This window comes from Lepidochelys kempii, chromosome 9 (genome assembly GCF_965140285.1).
Source record: "Lepidochelys kempii isolate rLepKem1 chromosome 9, rLepKem1.hap1, whole genome shotgun sequence".
Lineage (NCBI taxonomy): Eukaryota > Metazoa > Chordata > Testudines > Cheloniidae > Lepidochelys > Lepidochelys kempii.
Genome location: NC_136388.1, coordinates 82,324,887 through 82,346,772, shown reverse-complemented (window position 1 = coordinate 82,346,772; position 21,886 = coordinate 82,324,887). Strand labels below are relative to the sequence as shown.

Genomic DNA, 21,886 nt, shown 5'->3' with positions numbered 1-21,886 from the left:
AGGTCTGCACCTTTTCCTCAACTAAGTGTAATGCCAGAACTGATAATCTGCAACACAAAACAAAGGTACAGAGCATATACAGCACTCATCTTTGCAAATAAACACTTTGCTTTTTGCTCTGTTGGCATCTTTCACTTCTCCATTTAAAAATTCAGGGTGGAATTTTATTTTGCCTAAAATCCACTTTCTGACAGTTTAAGGGTTTTCTTTAAAAAGTTCCTTCTTATTCTGATGTCATGTAGCTAATCTTGATTCCTGAATCTTCCAGCTTTGCTTCTGAGTTTTGCATCAAAAGCACTAAGATGCAATAATGCACTCATATCAGCTTTCTCCTGTGGAAAAACAATTCACTAAGTACCCCTGCAATTTGGCATAACTTTATACCTGTAGCAGTCTTGATTCATGAGGGAACAATGGAACTGGAAAAACACTAGCGATGTTCAAATCAGGGTTCAGATGCGCTGGAAGAGCGGTGTGTGAGAATCCAGGACTGGAATAGGAGAGGGTGCTGCAAATTAGGATTGAGAGATGCATTGACAGAGCTGTATCAGGGACAGAAATGGAATGTGCAGGAAGGTGGGTGTGAACTGGATGGAGGTTGAAGGTGAAGTATATTGGTAAAGCAATGTGGGAGCTCAGATGTGGAATAGGATTCTACAAATCAGAATGAGAAGCATTGGCAGCAGAGCTGACTTAAAGCCTAGAACTGGAGTAGCAGCTGTCTTTAGCCTTTGGGGGTGTAGTCACAGAGCATATAAGGGCTTAGATGTGGTATAACAAGGGGTGCTGCAGGGGAGGGCTGAGGGGCTTTGACCTAGTAGTGAGGGAACTCTAGATGGGACAGGAGTGGGTGATGCAACCAAGTCCCATTGAGGGGAGGAAGCCTTACCCTCCACCTGCCTGCCTCATGCCTTTCTCTAGCCCGGTAGGTGGCCACACTTCCCCAGAGGGGTACGAGGGCCCCAGTCCCCCTCTTCTGGCCCCTGCTCTGTCCTGCACCTTCCAAAGGGGAGGCTAGCCCTTCTCAAAGTACAGTAGCTACCCTTATGGGACCCCGGGGGCGAGGGAGCCTTCTGGGGGAAGGTCCCTCACCCCGCAGCAATGAGCACACTCCTGTCCAGCACACAGGGGCTTTGCAGAGGGCAGCAAGGGAGAATCCCGGAGCATTTGGGACATGATACCTTCATCCTCCCATGTGCGGCAAAGCCTCCCCTCCATCCTTTCCCCGGGGGCTTAGATCCACCGGCTTCCCCCCCCACCCCCGGCTGTGAGTCACTGATTTCTACCCGGCCGCTGCCCCAGGGGACAGCCCCGCTGCACACTCACTGCTCACGCAACCAGACACGGTAGCCTCGCAGCGCGCGCGCGCGCGCGCGCTCCCTCCCTCGGGCTCAGCGGCCCTGCACCAGCGCTCGGGCGCGCTCCGCCGCTGCCGGGGGTGCGCGCCCTTTATGACAGGTGGCCGCGCGCCGCGCGCTCCCGGGGAAAGCAAGGTGGTGGTGGGAGGGGGGGGGAGGGGGAGAGAGAGTCGGTCCAGCGGCGGAGGAAACAATGGCAGCGGCGACAGCAGCGCTGTAGGCACCTTCTGAATGGGAAAAAGCAACCTGGGTGGGGGCGGAGGAGGAGGAGAGGAAGAAACAGCCGCGGCGGAGGAGGAGGAGGCGGCGGCGGAGGGGAGGAGGGAGCTGCCCGCCCCCCCCGCAGCAAAGCAGGGAGCCGCCGGCAAGCGCCGGGTGACTGCGAGCGGGAGCGGGCCGGGGGGGCTCGGCGGCCGGGGTCCCCGGCATGGCTGCGGGGCCAGGGGGGCTGCCGTGAGCCGCGCCGGGCGCTAAGAGGCGCGGGGAAGCGCTGGCTCCATCACTCCCCGGAGGAGGGAGGCAGGCGCGTCCACCTGCGCGCACGGGAGAGCCGGGCTCATGGAGCGGCGGTGACTGCAGCAGCCGCCGCCGCAATCCCCAGCCTTGCCTGCTGGAGGCGGGGGGGGGGGTGGCCCCCAGCCCGCCCCACGCTCCCCGGCCCCCCTGGCGGGCCCGGTGCCAAGGTAAGTGCCTGCACCCCGCAGCCGGGCGGGCTGCGCGTGCTGGAGTTTCTCTTGGGGGGGCGGCGGGGGTGCCCATCCAGCGCTCTCCGGGAGCCCCCCACTCAGCCCCGGCCAGCCTGGAAAGGCCTTTTCCTCTGTGGGGAGGCGCAGCGCAGGCACACGCAGCCCCGAGCCGGCGGCTTGCACGGCTCCGATAGGGTGTGTGTGTGTGTGTGTGTGTGTGGTGGTGATGATGATTAGAAATTGCATGTTTGAGAAAAGGTCTGTCTTGTTGCCGTCTCTTGCCAGGAGGGAAACATAAATTGTGTCAATCAAATTCCTCCAACCTTCCCTGTGTCTCTGGTGAGCAGTGGGAAAGCGGAGAAGGTTTCAAGGCGACTTGGGGGGTGGCGGGGCACGAGTTAAGTTTAGCCCTCCCCATTCCAATCAATCCAGGGTGAATTTTCCAGAGAGGGAAATATTCAGTTTCCATGCTTTTGCTCCTGACTTATGTCTCTTTTCTTAAAATATTGAAAGTGGAATTTAGGGCAAAGGCTTCCAATAATTAATTAGTTGCTTTAATACGTGTTCTGAGGGGACAGAAAGGGGAGACTTGGATCAAATTGTAAGAGGCTCCTGGGCTCACTGAAAGTGTGTGAATATCACAAATGAATAGATTTTCTGCTGTGGAATCTACTAGTTTAGGAATTAAAATAGACGTGTGTTTTTGTCAGCCCAAAATTTGCCCTCTGAATTTTTGAATACTTCTAGAAGTTTTTGTTTTAAAAACTACACTACAGTCTACTGGTTGTAAGACTTTCTGTCTTTGGGCAACTGTTATTATTTGTTTAGTACATTTCCTGTTTGTGTTCACAGAGAACTGTTTGACAAATATATTTGCTATTGGGTATTCTAGTATTTAATTTGTCTCTGAATCTCTGGTAAACTAAATTTTGGTAAAAATATGGTATTAAAGCACTTTGAAAAAGATTGGATGTAAGCTACTTTATTTTCATGCATTTCAACACTGATGAGATTTCTGGTGGGAACTAAAATATTCCACAGTGAGAGGAAAAAGGTTCTACAAATCAGTATCATCTGAACTACTGTAGGCCATTTGTATTTTCTGTGTGTCGTCCTTACACTACTTACACACTGGGTAACATATGACCAGGTTTTTATTTACAGCTATGATATTTTGAATGGTGGAAGAATTTACATTGAAACCTTATTTTTAGCAAGGAACAAAAAAGCACTGAAGTAACTGTCATTTCACATATTAAACTAGAAAACTGGCTAATCAAATAAAACTGGCTCATTGTCTGAAACTCTATCCCAGTGAAAAATGCGGCTGTGAATATAATTAACCATCTGTCTAGTGAGCAATTGAAAATTGGGCTCATATATTTTTATTTCAGTGTCTTCAATTCTGAACTGCTTGTGCATTTGTGCAAGAGTGATAACAGTAATGTATTTTGCTTACTAAGTGTACTATATGACATGTCTGTTTTAATATCTGATTTAAAAAAAATTAAACCCTGATGTTCAAAATTAATTGTGCAATTTGAAAATGGCATGTTTACAATATAGTAACCCAAACCAGTTCTAATGGATTAGTGACTAAAGCAAAGGCTATACATTTTGTCTCTAAAATGTCAGCCAATATTTTACCCCCTGCTGAAAATATGTAATGTACACATTCACTAGGTGAAAGGATTGTGTGTGTGTGTGTGTGTGTGTATTGGGGGGATGAAGAGGAGAGACGTGAATGTGTGAGGGGGCAATCTTAAAAAAAAAATTCTTTGGCCTTGGAATCTGTTCTGAGCCTTCCCCCATCTCTACTTGGTGGTCTGTTCATCCTTTTTGCCCCTTCCTGGCCTCTCTGGTCAGCTTGCTTGCAATCTATTCACATCCATCAACATCCTGGTATTCAGATTTGTGTTCGCTGTGTTTTTAGGTACCTGCTGTTATCAGTGGAACAGTATGGTAATGCAGTAACCACTGTGCCAACAGCAAAATATCTCTGCTAGAAAGTGTGTGTGTGTGTGCGCACCCGCACGTGCGCGCACACACAATTTTTTTGTTTGTTTGTTTAGGTATAGTGTGTGTGTGAGGGGGGGGAAATGACAGCACTCAAGCAGGGAGGATGCAGTTAAGTTACTTCAGCTGATGCCTAATACAAGAATACATTTGTTAAAATATGTGAACTGTGCACAAGGCAACAATCTTCAGTGAACCACTTTTTAAACAAATATTTGACAAAAGAACAGACCTGTTAAATGGGTAACAATTATGTAAGCACATGGTGGGGCTTAATGTATGTCAAGTCTGTTAAATAAATCAACCTGTTCAATGAATAAATCTGCTATGCACCAATGCTTTATTTTTTAAAAAAGGCAATAAACCTAGTTGTGCATTTAAGATCTCTCCTGCTGTTTATATGAATCTTATGCCCAAATCCCTGATAAGAGAGAGGTCTTGAAGGTGCATATATGTGTATTTCAAAGTAGGGGGAGGAGAGATCAGCGAGTAATAAGATAGATATTAAAAATACACAAAGATGTGCTTAAGGATTCCCAGTGATATAATTCTCACTGATCCATGTCTTGATTGAGTATTTGCTTTGCAGTGGCGATGGCCCATACACAGCTACATTGATTTTGGTTTCTCTGTTCATGATGGCAGTTTCTGTGAATAATTATTTTCCCCAAAGTGCTAACTAAGGAAGAATGACAGACCCTAGTTGGTCTACACAGCAGTACAATATCTTACAAATTGTGTATCCGGCTGAAAATAAAGAGTGCCAGTTCAAGTGTTTCTACACACAACAGAAATGTAAAAGGAAGACAAAAAAGGGGAACAGACCAACTAGCTTCACCATTCATGTTTCCCGCGCCAACCTAAGAAGCTTTCAGCTCTGTACCTTACCAAGTTGCTCATAACAGTGACTTGCTAACCTTCCTAATTGTTCTGGATTGGGAGGTGTCTTTTCAGTGAAAAAGATCTTGACGGATAGACATGAACTTTTCAAGCTGGTGCAAAACAGGTTGTAGTAAGTATATATGTGAAATGTAAGGCAGACAGTACTTTTATGGAATACTCCCTTCCTGAGATGATGACTCCTGATGGATATTTGTGTGTGTGTATGTAATCTTTCTGTTTTTATCCATCCAAAATATGTCTGGAAAGGAAATAGAAGCGTGAGTGTGTGTTGCACGCATGCAGAGCTGAGGATGAAGCACACAAGAACGGGGACAAAGAATTCTCAGTTCAGGGGATCAGCCTATGGCATGACTTTCCAGATGAGATTAGACAGATCCAGAATCCAACCATTTTTAGGAAATGCTGAAAAACTTTCTACTCTGAGAAAGCCTTTCCTCCTTTGTGAGAATGACATTCACAACACCACCACCCCCACCAGTCGCCCCCTACAATCAAACACAAAAACCCAATCTAGAAAAGAATAACCCATCTCTTACCTCCCCACCCATCAAAAAGAACAACCAACCAAACTGAAGCAGACAAATGAACCAACCAAAAATCTATCCCAAGTGGAATCCCCACACTCTGAAAAGGGAAAAGAGCCAGGGATCCCACAAAGTCAGCTAATACCTTGCTATTCCCAATCTGTTTTATGTGGAGTGTACTCAGATACTTCAGGGATGAGCTGAAGTTTAAAACCCCAAGATAGGTAGGTAGTCTGTGTGGAAAAATAAAATAAAATTTCCACTGCTGCTCAGTAATGACAATTTTTAGGGAATAACAACAGAATATATTAAGAATCCCGAGTAAAGGATTAATAACTCTGAAATAGTTTACTTATTACAAGGTTTTATACACTCAACTGGAGGAAGAGTGTATATTTAGTCTGTTGTAGATCTGGAGTAATTTATCCCAGTTTAGAATTGGTTTTACAATCAGTATCCATGCATATAGTCAGATGCTAGAGATTCTTGATTTTGTGGAACCATCCAATAGTGAATAAATGAGCCATACTGCATAAAACCAAGTGAACCATGTTTCACTGATAGCTTGTCAGACCTCCCACTCCCACCATTCTTGCTATTATCTCATCATATACTAAGATTGCAAGCTGTTTGGGGTAGGAGCTTGTCTTATTTATTATATGTACTGTGTGCCTTACACAACAGGGCCTTCATCTTATGGCTGCTAGATGCTGCTGCAATACAATATTAAATAATGTGTTGTGTTGTCCTGTAGTGAGTGGCTAAGCTTAACAAGTTTAAGGTAATTAATTAGTTCTGGTTTCCAGATGTCATACATGGATTTTGCATAAGATATCCATAAACTTAGGGCAAGCTGTTTTGCTATCAGTGTAAATGTGTTGAAAACCTCAATTTCACACCCAGTGACTTTACTAGCTTTGCTGATACCTAACAAACACAGAGTTGGCGTGAAAGTTATTGAAGTATCCATCATTTCTATAAAACAGTTTTGAACCTTCACCCATAAATTATACATAATGGGGTATTCCCACAAACAACAAAATAGTTGCTTTTGGTGAGTAACATTTTGGACAGTTAGATAGTAGTGCTAGCTATATTTTGTTAGCAATTCCAGGGGAATAATACTGTCTGGGTAAGACTGCATTTGTGTGACTCTGTTGCAAATTGATGTCTCCTGAGTGACAGATAGCAAGGGCTAGGCCAGTCAGTCTCTAATATTTCTATAGCAATGTCTTCATTCAGCACATATATCAAAGGATATCTTTCATCTAGAGTATTTGTCAGATCATGTTAAAATTTTTAATTTAATCTTTAGGCCTGCTTGCGTATTGAAGGTGTTTCTGTATGTCTTTTACATCAGATGATTATAGAGATCTGGATGGTTGTAAAATTGCTTAACTCTAGGTACATGAAAAATTGTTCTGTTTCTATATTGTAATTTTGCTGCAGCTATATAGAAATATAACCAGTTGCCATACCATGCCTGTGGTCCATTTGTCAAGTCCATTGTCCTGTCACTGAGACGGTCTAGAACCAGCTTCCTCATAGGAAGGTGCAAGAAACCATGCAGTAGACATTTATAGGGTAACCTGCCCTCAGAGAAAGTTTCCTTCTAACCCTAAATAGTTAGAAGTTGGCTTATGCCCTAAAGCATGGGGGTTTATACCTTAAACTCTTGTTTTGTTACTGAAGTCATCAAATCTTGATTTAAAGACTTAAATTACAGAAAATCCAACATTTACTCTAGTTCAAAGCAGCAAGTATCCCACACCCCACACTGCAGAGGAAAGCAAAAAATTCCCCTGCTCTTTGTTAATCTGACCTGGGGGAAAATTCCCTCCTGACTCTAAAGATGATCCTGAGCATGTGGGTGAGATCTACCAGTGAGACCACCTCGGAAAGAATTCTCTGGAGTAACTCAGCCCTCTCCATCTAGTGTCCCAACTCTGACTGTTGAAGATATTTGCTAATAGCAGTTGCGTTTGGGCCATATGCCATTGTAGGCAACCTCATTGTACCATCTCCTCCACAAACTTATGAAGCTCAGTCTTGAAACAGGTTTCAGAGCAACAGCTGTGTTAGTCTGTCTTTGCAAAAAGAAAAGGAGTACTTGTGGCACCTTAGAGACTAACCAATTTATTTGAGCATAAGCTTTCGTGAGCTACAGCTCACTTCATCGGATGCATACCGTGGAAACTGCATAAGACATTATATACACACAAAGACCATGAAACAATACCCCCTCCCACCCCACTGTCCTGCTGGTAATAGCTTATCTAAAGTGATCATCAAGTTGGGCCATTTCCAGCACAAATCCAGGTTTTCTCACCCTCCGCCCCCCCCCCCCCAAACTCACTCTCCTGCTGGTAATAGCCCATCCAAAGTGACCACTCTCTTCACAGTGTGTATGATAATCAAACAAATTACGTTTTTTGTCCCCACTGCTCCCCTTGGAAGGCTGTTCCAGAACTTCACTCCTCTGATGGTTAGAAACCTTCGCCTAATTTCAAGCCTAAACTTGTTGCCGGCCAGTTTATATCCATCTGTTCTTGTGCCAAAATGGGCCCTAAATTAAACAGCTCCTCTCCCTCCCTGTTGTTTATCCCTCCGATGTATTTATAGAGGGCAATCGTATCTCCCCACAGCCTTTGTTTTGTTCGCCTCAACAAGCCACGCTCTGTAAGTTTCCTCTCATAAGGCAGGATTTCCATTCCTCTGATTGTCCTAGTAGCCCTTCTCTATACCTGTTCCAGTTTGAATTAATCTTTTTTAAACATGGGAGACCAGAACTGCACACAGTATTCCAGATGAGGTCTCACCAGTGGCTTGTACAGTGGTAATAACACTTTATTATCTCTAAGTGAAGTTTGAATTCAGATGTGAACTTCCTCAGACAGTGGAAGAGTTTGGTTTCCAGGTTGCCTCATTATACAGTGGCCTGACTTGCAAAGCTTAGTGCATAGATGGATCTGGACTTCCCTAAGATTGGCAGAATGGTGAGGTTATGTATCAGGTGCTCTGGTTCAGCCCTATCTATAATTACAAACATTGTTACCCTTTCTATATAGAACATTTTCATGTTTCTTCATCCCATGTGGGGTTTTCCTTACTGTTTAATTTTATGAAAGTGGTCTTTACTGTTGTGGGGTTTTTTTATGGTTAAGCTTTGAAATTATTCTATAGTTCCTAATGCAGGAGTGCAGGAGGGGAGCAACGGGGTTTTTGGAAATATGATTAGGATTTGGAGACATTTCCAGTCTTTCTCTTCTTTATAGGGTTGCTAGTTTGGGTTGGATGTATTCCTGGAGGCTTCATCATATGACATCATCTTTAATTAAAGATTTATCTTTAATTCCTGGAGACTCCAGGACAATCCTGGAGGTTTGGCAACCCTACTCCTTTAGAAGTTCTATACATACATGGGTTTTAGCATCATGATGCAATTATTTCTGGAGTGCTGTAAGTGTACAGAGAGAAGGTGGTCTGCACTTCTCATGCGAGAGCTGCAATTGTGAGGACATGCAGACATTTAGAGAGAGATTTTTCAATAGAATTTGGCTCACATTGTGCAACCCTGTAAATGACTAGTTTTTCAAAGGTATCCAGTACCCAGCAGCTTCCATGCGGAACACTGGGAGCTGCTGAATGTTGAGTTCTTTTGAAAATCTGTATATTTATTTGCCTTAGTGAGACCTGAGCTCTTTTGGAAATGTGGTCTGTAAAATCCCCAGTATTATAGAAATCTCTTGTTTGTTATGCTGTACAGCGTTTCAAAGCTGCATTTGGAGCCACAAACTTGGAAAAGGCTAAATTCTTTCCCACCCTTCAAAGTTTTCTCCCAGAGGCACTTAGACATGAAAGTCACAGTGCAAAATGGCCAAGATTAGAGACTAGAAAGTCCACAGATTTTGTCTCCTGTACAACGTACAAGTGACTAACTGGAGTCTGTGATGGGGAACAAGAGCTGAGGCCTTATGAAAAGGCTATTTATTAGTATTAATTATTTTTTTATTAGTTACAGCATCAGTAGTTGATTGGCAGTAGAAGAACCCAAAGTAAAAAATATTAAATCTTTAGAAGTTTTTTCAAAGCTTCCATTTTTCATAAGAAGTTCGTGAGACTTCAAATCTAAAGCCTCCAAAGCTTTTTTTTTTTTCCCTTAAGAAGTGCTATTGAAGCTGGTTTTTTATGTTTTGATTTTTAGCATTTTAACTGACACTACTAGTTTTCCACATCAAGACTGGTTCTTTCCCATCTGCTGCAATAGCCAGGTCTTCTGGTCTGGTCAGTTAGATTCCTTCCGAATCTCTGTTTTAGCTGCCATTTCCCCCTGTGACTGATCTAGATTTCACACTGTAGTTGGTGCTTAAAACAAGCAGAAACACATGTAGCCTTGGGGGTGGAGGGACTTTTCGAGTCAGGATGATATCTGACCTTCATAGTTGTTGAATAACTACAACAAATTCTTTAACTGCTTCACTGAAACAAGGGTGTATGTTTGGGGAATTAGCAAAGATGAAAGGAATGAAGTGTCAGTATGGCTTAGTTGGTAGCATGGTTTTCTACAGGTCACAAGGTCATGGCTTAAAGTCCCAAATCCAGATTTATGGCTTATGCTGACATTTTGGTGCAATACTGATGGCTGACTGGTGCTGTCCTGGAGATGAAATATTAAACTGAAGTCCCTCTTGGCTGTCTCTGATAGCTGAGCAAGTACAAATTAAGGATTTGATTTTTAAGAAGTGTCTCAGATTTGTTAATGCAAATAATAGAGTAGAATCATAGAATATCAGGGTTGAAAGGGACCTCAGGAGGTCATCTAGTCCAACCCCCTCCTCAAAGCAGGACCAATCCCCAACTAAATCATCCCAGCCAGGGCTCTGTCAAGCCTGACCTTGAAAACCTCTAAGGAAGGAGATTCCACCTCCTCCCTAGGTAACCCATTTCAGTGCTTCACCATCCTCCTAGTGAGAAAGTTTTTCCTAACATCCAATCTAAACCTCCCCCACTGCAACTTGAGACCATTACTCCTTGTTCTGTCATCTGCTACCACTGAGAACAGTCTAGATCCATCCTCTTTGGAACCCCCCTTCCTGTAGTTGAAAGCAGCTATCAAATCCCCCCTCATTCTTCTCTTCTGCAGACTAAACAATCGCAGTTCCCTCAGGCTCTCCTCATAAGTCATGTGCTCCAGCCCTCTAATAATTTTTGTTGCCCTCCACTGGACTCTTTCTAATTTTTCCACATCCTTCTTGTAGTGTGGGGCCCAAAACTGGACACAGTACTCCAGATGAGGCCTCACCAATGTCGAATAGTGGGGACTGATCATGTCCCTCAATCTGCTGGCAGTGCCCCTACTTATGCAGCCCAAAATGCCGTTAGCCTTCTTGGCAACAAGGGCATACTGTTGACTCATATCCAGCTTCTCATCCACTGTATCCCCTAGGTCCTTTTCTGCAGAACTGCTGCCTAGCCTTTTGGTCCCTGGTCTGTAGTAGTGCATGGGATTCTTCCGTCCTAGGTGCAGGACTCTGCACTTGTCCTTGTTGAATCTCATCAGATTTCTTTTGGACCAATCCTCTAATTTGTCTAGGTGCCTCTGTATCCTATCCCTACCCTCCAGTGTATCTACCTCTCCTCCCAGTTTAGTGTCATCTGCAAACTTGCTGAGGGTGCAATCCACGCCATCCTCCGGATCATTAATGAAGTTACAGTATTGAACAAAGCCAGCCCCAGGACCGACCCTTGGGGCACTCCACTTGATACCAGCTGTCAACTAGACATAGAGCCATTGATCACTACCCGTTGAGCCCGACGATCTAGCCAGCTTTCTATCCACCTTATAGGCCATTCATCCAGCCCATACTTCTTTAACTTGCTGGCAAGAATGCTGTGGGAGGCCGTATCAAAAGCTTTGCTTAAGTCCAGATATATCACATCCTTTGCTTTCCCCTCATCTACAGAGCCAATTATCTCGTCATAGAAGGCAGTTAGGTTAGTCAGGCATGACTTGCCCTTGGTGACTCCATGCTGACTGTTCCTGATCACTTTCCTCTCCTCCAAGTGCTTCAGAATTGATTCCTTGAGGACCTGCTTCATGATTTTTCCAGGGACTGAGGTGGAATTTTTTGACGAATAATTGTGGGTGTATTTGATAGCATAGTCACAGCTAGCTAGATAATTCAACCGGAATATTGGGTGGACAGATATCTATAGTTGGTATTTAAGGTGCCTTTAGTAATTTAGAGAGGGCAGTGCCAGAATTTTCTGAATCCAAAAGATGCGGTGACACTTAACTTTTTTGTTTTTGTTTTTAAACATGAAGGGGTATTTCTGGTGTCCTGATGACTAATCCCTCTGTTTACATATATTTTAAAATATTTGTTGTTGACCACACAGTTTTTGTTGCATTTCTATATGGAGCAATGTGCAGTGACTTCATAGTGTCTAGCTGGATACTTCTACTTTAAAATGGCCCCGTATAACATAAAGTTCTTCTGTCTTTTTAAAAGAAATCTATTGTGTAGTAGTGTGTTGTACATTTTTGCAATATAATTAGATAATTGACACTGCTGATGTGGGCAAAAATATCGCAGACTCTGTGGTGATACCAACAAAATAATTAAAGTATAATATTGAAATATGTGACTATTAATAACCTAAAACATCTAAAGGTTAAAGGAAGTAAAGGAAAAAGAGCCCAACCAGTCATGACAAAATGCATTAAAACTCATCAGCTGCAACTGCTGTATAAATCAATGAGTTTTTAATTGCAACAAAATCTTAGTCTTCTTCATCCATAAAATGGAGTTAAAAGAGTTTCTTTGATCAGCTGCTCTGTAGAAAAAATAACTTTGCCTGTCCCAGTAATCTTTACCTACCTAATTGTCCTATTCATCTGGTCAGGTCATTTGACTGAGATCTCAGTAATAAGATTTCAATAAGATGATTGTTCTTTATTGTGCCTCTATCTCTCTTTATATTAATCTCTTGCCTAATTTTTTTTATATTTGAACCCTGGCCTTTTCTGATTTTGTTTATTATAAACACTAGCTTTATTGAGTTTAAATGAATTTCTAGATAATCCACTGTATTGCAGAAAATATCTGTTTTGAAAAGATCAGTAAAAGGGTAAGTTTTTTAGATCAAATAGATTAATTCATCTCAGCTCCATGATGTCTAACATAGCAGTGAGTTCCATGGTCCGAGTCTGCAATGAATTTAGAGATCGTATTTTATACTATGTCACATTAATATACATTTTCTACTTGTGTACAGTCTTACTCGTGCTTTATAGATGGATAAGAAAATAGTGCTGAATAGCCACTAGAATGTGATGTGAGATTTGCTCTTTAGGAGCTCTGGCAGGTAGATTGCTATTAGTAGTGATGAAGAGTTACAAATAGCATTAGCTTGTGATTGACATATTGACCATTACATGGTGACTGGTCTGTGGAATTATTGACTTCTGATTAATGTATTAAGCAAACTCTGTGGTATCCCAATCTTCCTTGCACTAACGACTGGCAGATGTTTTATTACTGTTAACCAAAAAGACCCACATAGTCTTTTCAGGATGTTGAGGGGTGCTACTGTAGTAAGTTTTTCAGCTCCTTCTCTGCAGTTACAGATAGCTCAGAATTTCACAGGCTAGTCCATGACAGATTTAGGAAGGCCATGATTTAAACCTTCAACCATAGCAATCAGTTTAGATTTTGGAGGTTATCACTGCCACAAAAAGTCTAGAGATTTTGAACAAAACGTCTGTGATCAGCTTTTTATCTTCATAGGCACCCAAGACCAACCCTGACCTTTTGCCATCCATTTTCTGAAACTATAGGAAGAGGAGAGACACAAGAATGGGGTGGAGAAAGCTAATGAAAAGGAATAGGTGCAGAGGTTTCAAGGAGGTAGCAGGTCAGAAATTTCAATGTTGGTGACAGGGCAGGAGAGGGAAATACTGCATAAGTTATGCTTCAGAACTGACTGCACAATACAGTACTGAACGTCTTTATCTGTGCACTGATCAATAAGCGTGTGCATGGGGGAACGCACACATATTTCAAATGCTTACTGATTGTGCAATTCTTAAATTTTATATGAAACCTTTGGGTTGCTTTTCCCCATTTCAACCTGTAATAAACCACAGAATTAATTTTGCTGCTGGCGGTGTGCCATACGTGAGTTCTGGTGCCAATATTCTACTCCGTGACATTCAAACAAAAGGAGATATTACAGGGTGTGCAGTAAGTTCAATTGCGTTAAGCTTGTGCACGTGCTGAATGCAACCGGTAAAGTCACACTTAGATCTCAAGTACAAGTAAATAAAAAGTTGAGGTGGTAACTCTCAATTCTTAAGTAACCCATTAGTCTCTTAAGTACTGCTATACATCAGTAACTTCATTAGTATCTTGAAAGACCCTTTTGCCATGTTTAGGGGCAGAATGGCATCCTGGGCTATTAGCTCTTAAATTTTGAGCATTAAAGACTGGAGAGGTCATATAGCTAAAAAACTGTGTACTGCTTAAAACATTTGGAGGGTACTGGAAACAGAGGAATACTCTCCTTTGGATCTAAGGATAGTTGTGTTGGGTATCCCTCTAGAAGATAACTCTGTTACCACTCACCCGCAAAAATTTCACCATATTTTTTTTTCTTGCACAATTCTATGCATCACATGATAATGGGCTGATAATGTATGAATAGAGATGGTAAATATTACAGTGTAAGCCCAATGAAGAGCTGTTTTGTAGTCTGTAAAATAAAGGGAGCTTAAAAAACAAAAACAACTCCCCCATAACTTGGAATTCTTGACTATGTACACAGTAGTATGAAATCAACCATTTCTTTAATTTTATTTCCTGTGAGACAAATTCTATGAAAGCAAACTTCATAGCAGATTCTGAAATCATATTGAAAATTAAGTTACATTAGGATGAATAAATTACTGCCCATGTTCAGTAGTGAACTTTAAGCATGCACAGTTCTGTCATTAAAAACCAAAGTACATAAATGTTTTCAAAGGGCCTCTTACCTATTGTAGATATGATTTGAGAAATACAACTTTTAAAAATTTATCAAAACTCAGTGTGGGTTCAAAATTACATGCAGTTTTGAAATTGCCAGATGGAACAGATTTGAAAACAGAAAGCCCCTTCTTTTAGGTGTTCTCAATAGTATTAAAAGATTATAAGATTTAAAAAAATCTAAAATATGTGAAAATGGTAAATGTTTGTTTGTTTTTTAAAACTAAATACTTGGTATTTCCAGCTCAGCACCTTTCAGTGGAGGTTTTCAAATTATAAACACAAATTAAGTAAGCCTTACCACTACCCCAACCTAATTTGTTAGTGAGAGAACCGAGTGACAGAAAAATTAAGTGATTTACTCAGAATCGCACAGTCATGAATTGGACCCAAAAGTCCCGATTTGCCCAGTCCTGGACTCTATTTGTTAGGTATACTGCCTATCCTAAATTGTTTGTGATAAATTGATGACAAAAATAAACCTTTATTCAGTAGACATCCTTTTGCACTCTTGATACACTACGGGTAATTAAAGGGATTTATTTAAAAATACTTGCAAAGCAAAACAACCAATGACAAAAACAACAAAAGCCCTCCTTTGAGCTGGAATTATTTTTGCCTAGCTTCTACCTGGAGCAAACTGCCTTTGTTTAATTTGTTTTCCCCAGCCAAATTATTGCCCCTGAAAACAAGAAATGAAGCAATGTAAACTTTAATTTATAGCAGTACAAGCAGGCTGGAAAGAAGCACCTGCAGACTGTGCAGCTGCCAAGGGAGGGAATGGGAGGGCTGGGTAGGCATTAGGTTCCCAATGGACTTTCTATTATATAACCAGGGTTTGGACTGGGTCAGGTTGTCAACTTTATGATCTTGTGTGTGGTACAGGGCACCCTACCTGACTGCTTGTATCATTGTGTTAAAGGCAAGGCTTCTGTTTTGGTAGCTAGGTGAAGCTATAGTTTGAAAATCTTTTACTCAGAGTCTTATGTCTTCTTATGTCCTGCTCCCCAGTAAGTAGCAAACCACTGCACAGTATGAAGTGAATGGGGTGGAGCAAAAATTCCATCTCCTGGATAAAAAGAAATAGCTGAAAAATATTTGTCTAAAATGGAAGATTCATGCTGATATGAAGCTGTGTTTACTTTTTGAAAATTCAGTTTATTAAACTCAAGGCTGCAGAACTCCAGGGATCAGAGATGCTGTCTGAACACCACCTTACACACTGCATAAGCAACTTTCAAAATTACTTTTTTAATTAAAGTTGTATCAGTTTAAATGTGCGTTAAAGGAAAGTTCACAGTCTCTTTAACAGCTGAAACTGTGCTACAAATGTGGGGAAACCTTTCTCTCCTATCTAAATCTATCTAAAACGGTTCAGTGTTGTATGATGAAATAAATTTATATATGTGAAGACAGAGCACCCACGTCTTGCCAGAGGTGTCTGATTATAGGCCAGAGTCTGCTGGTCTTATCCTCATAAACAGTTCCACTGAAGTCAGTGGGATTAGATGTATGAGCAAGGCAAGGTTTGGTGCAAGGTAGAGCAGAGGAACAATCTACTCAGAACTCATTTAAATGGCAGTTGCCTAACAGGGTTCTCCTGGGGAGCTATATGATGGGATTAGGTGTAAAATCTAATGTATGGGTACATGTGGAAGGGAGAGAAGATTGCTGAGCCAGTCAGGTACTGTAGGGAATACACGTGAATGGAATATATTAAGAAGGGGGGGGGCAGCCCTGCTAGCTGAAAATTACATTTAACAATTACAGTTTTTTTAAACAATTAATTGAAGAGGATCTTGGCTTTTGGACATGGGAAGATTGTGATTGTAGTTGTTGGGTGATCTTATCCATTTTAATAACATTATTCCTCAGTGTATAATCAGCTGATTAGGGCTGGTAACACTTCTGACAAATCTATTTTCTATCTGTGTTATATTTCAGTTTTCATTATGTATAATACATATGTATTCTATGTATATAACCAGTTGTTGGCCAAATACAAGAGGTGGGCCAAATTCATTCCTGTGTGGCATCACTGACTTCAGTGGAGTTACGGTAAGGATGGATGTAACGCAATAACTGTGGATTTGATTGACTGAAATCTCAGTTTGAGGTTCATGGCCAGGTTTTTGCTCCTTTTGTTTAAATGTTGTTTTATTATTCATTTAACCTTTATATTGCAGTAGTACCTAAAGACCACAGCTAGGTTGAACCCCATTATGGTAGGCATATTATGAATGCCAGTCTCTGCCTCTAAGGCTTAAGCTGAACCCAGGCGAGATGGATGTTGTGCTGTGGGGCAGAGGAAAACATTTTGAAGCATTTTAAGCCATGGTGCAGTCTCCTTTGGTTGAAGGTACACAACCACAATTGGTCAATTCAGTCCATAGCTTGAGAGTGCTCCTGGATTCCTCTCTGATGCTAAGCTCTCATGTAGCAGCATCAAAAAATAATGCTTCCTACTATCTCCAATTGGCTGGGAGACTGCATCCCATCCTGCTGAACAATGACCTGGCTTCAGTTATGCATGCCCTTGTCACCTTTCTGGACTGCAGCAATGCGATATACCTGAACGAAGACATCAGCAGTTAAAAATCTCCATCTGGTACAGAATGCTGCAGTGCATCTCTTCAAGAACACAGTCTACTATGAGTACATCAGACCTGTTCTCTGCTCCCTACACTAGCTTACCATAGAACATTGAATCAAGTTCAAGGTCTCTATCCTTCAAGGCACTCAGTAGCCTTTGCCCAGGGAATCTAAAAGATCAACCGAAGCTCCATGACAAAGACTGTGGTCCTCTGGCGTAGTGGAACTGTCTTCAATAAAGGTAAAGCTAGTCTGTGCACGAGACAGAGTATTCTTGTGGGCTAGCCTAAAACTGTGGAATGAACCTCATCACCTTCTGTTCTAAGAGCAATACACAGTTAGACAAACACCTGTCAGGGATGGTCTAGATAATACTTAGTCCTGCCGTGAATGCAGGGGACTGGACTAGATGTCTTCTCGAGGTCCCTTCCAGTTCTATGAGTCTATGATTCTATGATCTCTTTGACCTTGCCTTCTCTAATAAATACATAGCAGTGTATTTATATATATATATATATAAAAAATCCAAGACAAAACATGCCATTGCACACACCTCTCCCCCTGGGGAGAGGATGAGAGAATAAACACGTGACAGCTATTAGTCTCATTATTTAATGCACTACTGGAAGGCACTCAGATACTATAGCGATGAGTGCACAACATAAGAACCCATATAGAATAGAAAAGAGCTTATAGTCCAAAAGACAGGACATAACAGGTAGATGAGGTGGACAAGCAGGCTGAGTGGGAGAGACAGATTAATGAATAAAGTAATAGGAAGTGCACAGTTCTTAGCTATCGGTGGCAGTGATCACAGCTCTCCACTTGCCTAGCTGTTATCAGATTGCAGTTTCCTGTATGCATTACAGAAGAGGTGAGTTTTGAGGTGGGCAAGAAGGTGGTGTCTTATGGATTCTCACTGGGAGCTTTTCCCACCTGTGAGTGGCGGCAAGTGAGAAAGCGGTAATCGTTTGCTGGAGAAGTAGGTGATCGGGGCTGGGGCAATTGGTGGAGCAAAGGCTGGAGTTGGCACTGTGCTAGTATATTGGAGAGGCGGGGTGGGGATAAACTGACGAGGGATGTGGGAGGAGGTATAAATCTAATACTTAGAGGCATCACTCAGTGTTCTGAGCATAGGAGCCAGAAATCCCTGAATTCTAATCCTAGCCCTTTCATTGATGACTTTTGTAGCTTTAGGCAAGCATCATAACTGCTCTGCCCCAGTGACCCCATTTGTAAAATGAAATTACTAATACTTAAGAACCAACGTCCCACAGGTATTGTGAAGACTGGTTAAAGTTTGTAAAGTGCTTTGAAGATGAAAAGTACGCTAGGTGCCAAGTATTATAACTAATATATCAATTACCTTAAAATATACAGTTTTCAATTTCTCCTTCTGAAAAAAGTATTTCTTCTCATGCTACTGTTGATTCCTCACCTTTTCTTGTTACTTCTGTGTTGCATCCTTTGGCTCTTTCCATGTACAGTATGCAGTATGAATTTGTAATAAGTCTGTGCTCGAAAATCAAAACATTCAGTAATATGTCATTACTACAGAAGTCTGTGAACCGCAATTGAAAGGTGAGTGGGATGTGAAAACCCCTGTGCTGCTGCTACTTCTGTAGTTACTTATTCCCTAACTGGGTGCTATCCATGGCTCATTTATGCAGTGAGATTCACTTAAGTGAATATGTGATAGATATTACAGTGAGCCTATTTAAAGAACACATTTACATTGTGTGAAGCCTTACAGATCTTACAGTGATGGCAGAACCTTTTGGAAAAGTCGAGGAATGAGTGTGCTAAGAGGCATATAAATGTGATGGCCTTGTGGCTATTGGCACAGGAGTGGTTGCCAGAAGGTCTGTATTCTAACCCTGACTCTACCACAGACTTTTGGTGTGACTTTAGGCATATCTCTTAAAGGTCATCATTTTCCAAAGTAATGTGAGATGTTGGGTGCCCTAATTTTTGTGAGCTCAACTAGACACACTTTGGATACGACTTTTATCTGTAGTCACAACACACAACTCCAGGTGAAGTCAATGAGAGCTCCAAGTGCTCTACACCTCTGAAAACAAGACCCAAGGCATCTGAACATGGACATCTGAACACTGAGAAAATCAAAGGCTTCTTGAAAAATTTGGCCTATAAAACTTTCTGACCTTCTGTTTTCCTATTTGTAAAATGGAAATGTTTCCTCTGTCACAAGGGGTTGTCTGGCTTAATTCCAAAATGCTGATGAAGTACTTTAACCACAAACGCTCTCTTCCTGTTAAAGGTGCAGAGGTCTTTTTAATAACCACTCTTATTCAGGGCCAGTTTCATGTGAGAAAAATGGCACCTCTAGCAGTGGTCCCTGAAAATAATCTGGGGAGGAGCCAGTTCTCAGCCTAAGCTAAGAGCGAGGAGTGTCACCAATGGCACTTCTGTAGGATTCAGGCTGGGAGGTGGGTTCCCATTTAAGTACTGATCAAGCCTGATCCTACTCAGACTGTAAAGTTCTAAAGTGTGGAGGTGAGGGTAAAAATATAAGGATGGGGAAAACGAGAACAAAATTAGGATGAGAGAGTAATTTATTCACCCTGAAGGGGCGAAAAAAGTATGATGTATCCCTTCCCCATCACTGAGTTTATCTAACAAATATATATAAAGTATACTTTTTCATTTTCCTTGTGTGCTTTCTTCTCTGAAACCCCCTACCCCGCGAACCTTTTTATCTACTTTTCTTTTTTTCTCCACGGTCAAAAGCTCCAGATGATTTCATAAAGGTTTTCTCTCTCCCTGGTATCAGAGTTCACATTAGAGAATTAGAGGAAACAAGACAAAACTTTGGTTCTAATAGCTTTCTCTCTAATTCTACCACATAATAGTGAGTAGCAGTACTTATATAATAGTATCTTGAATGTTAATAGACTTAATAACCAAATCAAGGGGGGCTAGAATCATAGAATATCAGGGTTGGAAGAGACCTCAGGAGGTCATCTAGTCCAAACCCCTGCTCAAAGCAGGACCAATCCCCAGTTTTTGCCCCAGATCCCAAATGGCCCCCTCAAGGATTGAACTCACAACCCTGTGTTTAGCAGGCCAATGCTCAAACCACTGAGCTATCCCTCTCCCCCTGAGGTGGGGAAGAGATCTCAACTTACCTTAAAAAAGTTGCATCTAGATATTGAAGGTGAGAAACTCATCTTTGAAGAAGAGTCAGCTATTGGAAATGTATCTTCTGCAATTGGTAAGAGAAAACAGAGGGGAGGCTATCCTAATCAGAATAAATCTCCCATTATAAGTAGGACTGGATTTGCCCTCTGTTACACTAATTTTACACTGGCTTAGTTAAAGTTATACTAGTGCAAGACTGCGGTAATGCAGTGGTGAATCAGGCTTGTAATACTTTTTAAAAAATCAAATGAGGTCTGTATAAGATATATACTTGTCTTGGGAATTATAAATGGGCGAGAAACTACCTTTATATAAATCTGTACGCTCCCAATGAAAAAAATCAATTCATTAATAATGTCTAGTTAGATCTTGCTCCTCACATCCATGGTATAGTATTTGTGATAGGGGACTTTAATTGGGTCCTGGAACTAAAGATAGACAGGGTGATTTAAAAAAAATAGTGCAGGGGAGAAAAATTACTGAAATATTGTTAGCAGATATATGCAGAGAGAGTCAGTATTCTTACTCCAGAATGGATCTGGTGCTTGTAGGCTGTAAAGATCTATATATGGTATATAGAATTGATATTAACAATAGTATTTGTCAGATTATGTCCCACTGTATGGGCAGCTGTACAAACTGCAGGGGAAGAAAGATGAGGAAAGCACTGGAAATTGTAAAATAGTCACAAAAATTAACCTTGAATATAGAGAACTGAATGATATGGAAAATGCTACTGGAGGTTGCTTGATAAGGTCTAATGTCCTAAGGAAAAAAATGAAGCAAGGTACAAAGACTGGAAGTCTTCATAAGTATACAGTGTGACAGGATCCCCAGGGTGCATCCAGGGACCCTGGGACCACTGTGCCCCCTTATCTTTCCAGCCTGGGCTGTCTCTCACAATGCTTTGCTAGGGACAAGCAGCAAACCCCTCCAGGCACTGTTCTCACTCAGCACGTGGCGCTCCACACGCAGCTAGATTGCATGAATGCTCCCAGAGCCACTCTTGAATCACACAGAGAAAGGCACCATACAAATACCCCCTGCCCCCAGCCTTGTACCCTAGGAATATACTGTCTTGCACTGCTCAAGACTCTTTTTTGAGCAGTGCAAGTTTATTAATTGGTCCCCATCTCATCAATAGAAAGTGGATATACTCCAGCCTTTGTAAACCTAGGTAGATTTACCGAACACTTTATGTAAACTCAGTGGTAAAGATAAACAGTAAAATAAGTTTATTGATTACAAAAGATAGATTTTAAGTGACTATAAGTGATAGGCAAAAGGTCAGTTAGTTACCAAAATAAAATAAAATATATGACCACGTAATCTAACTTCTCAACCCTATTAGACTGGGAAATATCTAGATTAAACAGTTTTTCTCACCCCACTGGATATTGCACTTTATACTACACAGGTTTCACCCTTGAAACCTGGGCCAATTTCCTCTGTCAGAGTCTTTAGTCTTCTAAGTGTCCTTGTTGCTTGAAGCACAGGTGCGGGGAGGAGAAAAGGCGAAGCATGGGGCCCCTGTGTTCTGTTTTATGCCCTTAGTCCATGTGCTTGGAGAGCACAAGTCCAGGCATGCCTGGGTGGGCATTGCTGAGTCACCAGACAAG

The 21,886-nt window shown here is 41.8% G+C and overlaps 1 protein-coding gene across 2 annotated transcripts in view; it reads left to right on the top strand.

The window, feature by feature from the left end:
- The first annotated feature begins 1,661 nt into the window (after positions 1-1,661).
- NEXMIF (neurite extension and migration factor) overlaps positions 1,662-21,886 on the top strand; it is a 231,004-nt gene continuing 210,779 nt past the window's right edge. Inside the window, exon 1 of one of the 2 annotated variants that reach the window (XM_073361123.2) lies at positions 1,662-2,041. The gene's annotated coding sequence lies outside the window, so the exon portion shown is untranslated. The remainder of the gene's footprint in view (positions 2,042-21,886) is intronic. The other variant, XM_073361120.2, reaches the window with a different exon arrangement.